This window comes from Danio rerio, chromosome 1 (genome assembly GCF_052040795.2).
Source record: "Danio rerio strain M-AB ecotype USA chromosome 1, GRCz13ab, whole genome shotgun sequence".
In the NCBI taxonomy this organism is placed as follows: Eukaryota; Metazoa; Chordata; class Actinopteri; order Cypriniformes; family Danionidae; genus Danio; species Danio rerio.
In genome coordinates, this window is record NC_141021.1 from 47992568 (window position 1) to 47998092 (window position 5525).

Sequence of the window (5525 nt, forward strand, 5' to 3'; positions counted from 1 at the left end):
AAGCACATGCTTTAGGATGAGGAAGTCAAAAGCTGCGTTTCCACTGTCGTGCCTAAAGTCAGCGCGCTGATGTGAGCCAGGCCCAGTTGCTTTTCCACAGTCATTTCCAAGGCCTGATCAGGCCTTTTCAGGGTTTCCTTTGGGCCAACTGCCAGCCTTTTTGGCCCACTGAATACCTTGGGCTAAATTGGGCCAGCTGGGGTTTTGTGGTGAGGTAAAAGCAAAGTCAAGAGTTGCCCAAGTCAAGAGGGTCTACTGCCATTTGAAATCGTGCACGAGAGTAGGCTGCATGCGCATACATATAACCACTGTTCAGTTGAAGATATTGCATAAAACATCAAGTAATTTTTGCTCAAGATCACCCCTATGTTTCCATTTTAAATTTCAGGGTGTTACATAAATTGCCCTTCCGTTTGTGGTGAGACCACTCGATGCACTATGCACACAGTCAATGGTGATTAAACGAATATAATAAATTAAATGTAGAAATATAATTTAATGCTGTACAGTAACATGTAGGTAGTAATTGTCTCTATTTTGATCATTTTGTGATAATGCGATGGAGTGCTTTATCTGCGCAATTCTGATTTGACTTTCTTCTTCCCTCTGAGCGGGGTGAGTTGTGTGATGTTTGATTCGAGTGGCATTCCGGAGGAGGGAGTTTGCATGGTGTGTCAAGAGCTATTGGCCTGAAAGTGGATATGCAATGTGATTTTGGCCTCACTGCTCAAGCTATCAAGCTATATACCGAAGAAAGCCCTGGCTTGCAATGGCCCAACAGTGGAAAAGCGGCGAATGAAGTACCGCACAGAACCTGCTGGGTAATGGCTCAATAGAATTTTTTTTTTTGGTTGCAAAGAGAGGTTGAATTTTGAGGTTGTATTTTACAAATGACACATTGAGGCAAAGTAAATTTGAATTAAGAAGCCATTTTGGAGATTTCGAAGACCAGCTAAGGCTGATCACACCAGTGTGATTGTGTCAAAGGGTTAAGATTACACAGATTTGCCCATTTATTTTCCCAAGTAAATTATTCACAGGTTATAGTCGATTGCTTAGCGGAAGTTACAAAACACTAAAACACTGTTGATTTGGCATTTTCACACCTTCAGGTGCTCTGGTTTTTCTGGACAAGCTGAGTTTGTTTTCTGTTATTTTAAATAGTAGTGCCACGTTTGTTGAGTGCCTGTAGCATAGCATTAGTGCTTTATGTATTTTCAGCCCTTGCACATTGAAAAATACAGCACCCATCAGTATCACTTTTGAGCTATCCAATTACAGTGGAGGATGGGCAGGACAATTCCATGCAACTGTCAATAAATAATCTGCTAAAGACTTTCTTAATGGTAAACTTGTAAAGGTACAGCAGGAATTTTTTGTATCATAGAAACTCACTTTAAAAAAGCTGCACTGCAACAATGATTGTTGAGTGTTTTTAGATTGGTGCTTGCTTTTCTAAAGCGCACAAACGATTCAGTGGACATGCAGCCTAAAGCAGGTCGCACACCAGAAGCGCGCCACGCAGCGCCATGTATTTTAGAGTTCTAAACATGGGTTTCTATCAGGATACACACACCGGCGCCGCAAGCTGGCGACTGTGGGCGGCGGCGCCCGGCGACGGCTCAGGACGCAGTTCATTTTTCAGCCGCGCCACAGAGCGCCATCTGATTAGTTTCATGTTAAATATCATTCGAATGTGCGCGTCTGGTGTGTAATACTTTAAACTGTCATGTACGCGCCGTGTCGCGGCTCCGAGCGGCACTTCTAGTGTGCGACCTGCTTAACAAAGCTGCTGTCAACTGACAAAACAACATAATATCAGCCAGTGCCATAAGCTTAAGGGGGTGGGGAATTGTGAATTGGGGCTAATTGGTTTTTGACAAATGAAAGCGAGATAAGGGAAACCGGTTAAAAACCATATTTTGAAAGCCGTTGTGTCTGTGTGTGTGTATGTGTGTGACCTTTTTGGTACAGTAATTTAAAGATTTTTTAGTTTCACTATTTTGTATATCTTTTGAACATGGATAACGGTATAAATAAATACAGCAAAAATAATGCACAAATAAATGAAATTAAGACTTCAAATTCAAAGCCTAAAGGTGTTCGCACACTGAATGCGCAACTCGGCGAAGCACCACGACACGCCAAGAATCAGTATGCCTTTTAGAATTTTAAACAGATTTCTATCAGGGTTCGTACACCGCCAGCTATGACTCAGAACACTTCATATTTCTGCCACACTACAGAACGCCAACTGAATATTTTTATTTTAAATAACATGCAAATGTGCGCGTCTGGTGTGCGAGACTTCCAACTGCTAACTGTGCACACATGTTGCGCACTGATTTTTTTTATTCGGCACATCTAGCGGCGCTGATTGGCGCATCCGGTGTGCAACCCCTTTAACTGCAGCTGTTTTACTTCAACATGTAGTGGATTACCTCAAGCGAGTGACATCTTGAGATCACATGACTATACAAGTACTAATTTATTCATTCAAATCCCTGTTATTAGGCATATTTGCTCATAGAATAAATTAATCATGGCTGACATTTTTTTTACAGATGTAAAATAACATTATAAACAAAACTTTTTCAATCAACGCTACAATTATTCAAACTTTAAGTGTAATATGAATCAACATGTGCAGATTTATATATATATATATATATATATATATATATATATATATATATATATATATATATATATATATATATATATATATATATGAAATCATATTATAGTCAAACACTGCAATCAGTAAACTACAGTCAAACCCCAAAACATTTTTAAACAAAAACATTCATTTCATCTTACATATTAAATTTTATCCTACATAATTGTAATAAATAATCGCTTACATTACTTTGGGAGGCTACTTTTTAAAATATAAACTTGCCCTTATAAATAACTTTTTTTTGTTTAAATTTGCACTTATTAATAGTCCAACATTAAAACTGATGTCCAATATGTGACAAGCAAATCACGTTACAGTTAACATTAAAACACAACTGAAATTGAAGACAACAAAACTTCAATAATGCACTAATTTAAGAAAATAACTCATTTAGAAATGTTTACAAAATACAATTCATTTGCAGAACAAACAAACAAGTGTAGAAAACTCACCCAGTACTGTTTTAGTCTGAGAGCCTCTCAACCGGTATCTCCAAAAATTCGCTACCGTGGTGGACTGTTTCGTATTGTGTACGTTCAAAAACAGCGCATCAGCAAACGCGGATTCTGTTGGTAACGTCTTTATCGTCACGCAACGGAATCACGCACAGTCACACAGATAGCTCACAGGGAGACTGACTGTAGGCTACAGTGAGCACAGGCTGACAGCAACTCTACAGTGTAGTTCGCTTGCCGATTCGCGCTCTCTTCTCCTCTTCAACAACAGGAGGAGGAGACACGGGTTTCGCGGGACACCGGGACAATCGAAAATGAAGCGCCTCCTACCTACAAGTCGCGTGTTCAAAATGTCCGTCGATAAATACTGTAGTCAACAGTAATTACAGTGGTACTACAGAGTCAGAGAAACTAACTTGGTTCAGTTATGTTCTCATTATGTTTGTTATTGTTATTATAATGTAATAGTTGCCAAAATTATACGTTACAATAATAACGGAAGAATCATGTTTGGCTATGTGCCTAATACAGCTACAACATAACACCGTGTAACATCTAGATGAGATTCTGTTTTGGGTACTTTCACACATTTAAACGCTGTCTTTGTTCAGTATCATCATGTACTGCATACTATGATTATACCTACAATGTATTTGGTTAATTTAGTCGGACATAAAATAATTTGAGTCATTTTTCAGTGAGTTACCGCTCGATTGATTCATGTATTGTTGATTCCCTAATAGAATCGGTTCATGTGAGTCATCCGTTTGCTAATCGAACTGCCCCTTTAAGCAAAGAACAGTCATCCGTTCGGGAATCGGGAGTCCTGCCGCGCTTGAAACGTGAATGAATAGCAGTGCAAGAAAAACCCAATGTTTGGGGGCAGCAATAAATTAACAGGTGTAAAAACAAAAGGTAAAACAAAAGGTTTCTAGTGTTGCTGGATAGCAATGCAAGAAAAGCCAGAACCGAACATAATAAACAACTGAAGTCGTTTTGTTTTATGCATGCACGTTTTTTTATAGAGCAGCTTTGTAACATAACTAGACGGTGTTGTTTCAGAGGGGGAGGGTGTGGTGGTGAGAGTGGGGGTGGGAGATTTGACCCATGGGAGGAGTTATTCTGTCCTCATACAGGTTCATATAATAATTATTTTTCAGATCGCTTTTTAGCAAACCTGAATAAAACACGAGCAATTAAATTTTTCTAAACTGTTTTTGAAATTAGGTGCACACACCCAACTCATTATTTTATGATGGATGATGTATAACACATTTTAAATGACTGATTCACATGTAAGCATGTTCAGTTTTCAGACTGCAAAGTAATCCAGTAAAAATCGTGTTGGCTAAATATAGGGGACATACTTTATAATCTCGTGATGGTCAGCCATTTTGTTGTTATGACTTGCAGCATGTGAAGCAAGAGGCATTTCTCTGTTTAAAATGTCTACTAGCTGCAATACCGCCTGTGAGCTGTTGGGGAGCTCATAAAGATCATAGGAACACTTTATGTAATGTAACCAATATATAGCAAGCTGCACTTGATAAGGGTTATATAAGCGTACACACATTTATCTTAATTAACAAAAACATCAAATGTGAATTATTAATTAAAAGAGCTGTATTTAGTGTGAGTTATTTAAGAAAGGTCTTCTACTTCACATCTACCTTAATGCTGAATTCCACTGGACTGATATTTTGAATTTATTAAGTTAGAGAGCGTAAACTGTGGTCTGACAGTAGGCTACACTACATTAGTAAGCTACACTACTACACTCACTGACTAACCAGTGTACTCTTCTCCCTGGTCACAGAGCGGGAAGAGCGGTTGGCTCCGCCCACCATTTCAAGCCAAGAGGAAACCCTTGAAACGACAAACCAAATAAACAAAGACGACGATATTTTTTTGTATCGTCCACAAAAGCTACGATAAATAGCGCAGTCTAAATGAGTCACTTCAATTCAGTTACCTCAGTGTCAAAGCGAGTGTTTCAGTGTCACACAGTCTGAAGCAGGAGAAGCAGCTCTGGTACTCAAATGAAGATTGCAGGATTCATTTGATTCAAGCTGACTGTGTTGAGTCAGAACAGAAGGGTTTCTATCAGCTAAAAGCCTAAAAACAGTGTTTGACAAACGTGACAGAAAATAATGAGAATTCGGATGGACCGGTAGAACGCTGTGTGAACCGAAGAGAGTGGACTCATGTCGGCTTTCGATTCTGTATCGCTCCGCTCAGTGGACTTTGTGAATGCTGTGACGGAGTTGAGTCTTTTGTCGTAGAGCTCCCCCTACAGGCTAAATATAAGAATTGCCAGTGCTCTCAAATAACTGCTGAACTTGCTAAACTTTTAGCAAATGTGTTTTGGAGGCCAAAATAAAGCAAGACAA

At 39.1% G+C, this 5525-nt stretch overlaps 1 protein-coding gene across 4 annotated transcripts in view; it reads right to left on the bottom strand.

Moving 5' to 3' along the window:
• Positions 1-5383, bottom strand: part of atf7ip (activating transcription factor 7 interacting protein) — a 46570-nt gene extending 41187 nt beyond the window's left edge. For 2 of the 4 annotated variants that reach the window (XM_087235867.1, XM_087235861.1), the window contains exon 1: positions 5108-5383. The gene's annotated coding sequence lies outside the window, so the exon portion shown is untranslated. Of the gene's footprint in view, positions 1-3132; positions 3363-5107 lie in introns of those variants that run through there. The other 2 variants (XM_087235864.1, XM_087235855.1) reach the window with 1 other exon arrangement.
• Positions 5384-5525: the final 142 nt, after the last annotated feature.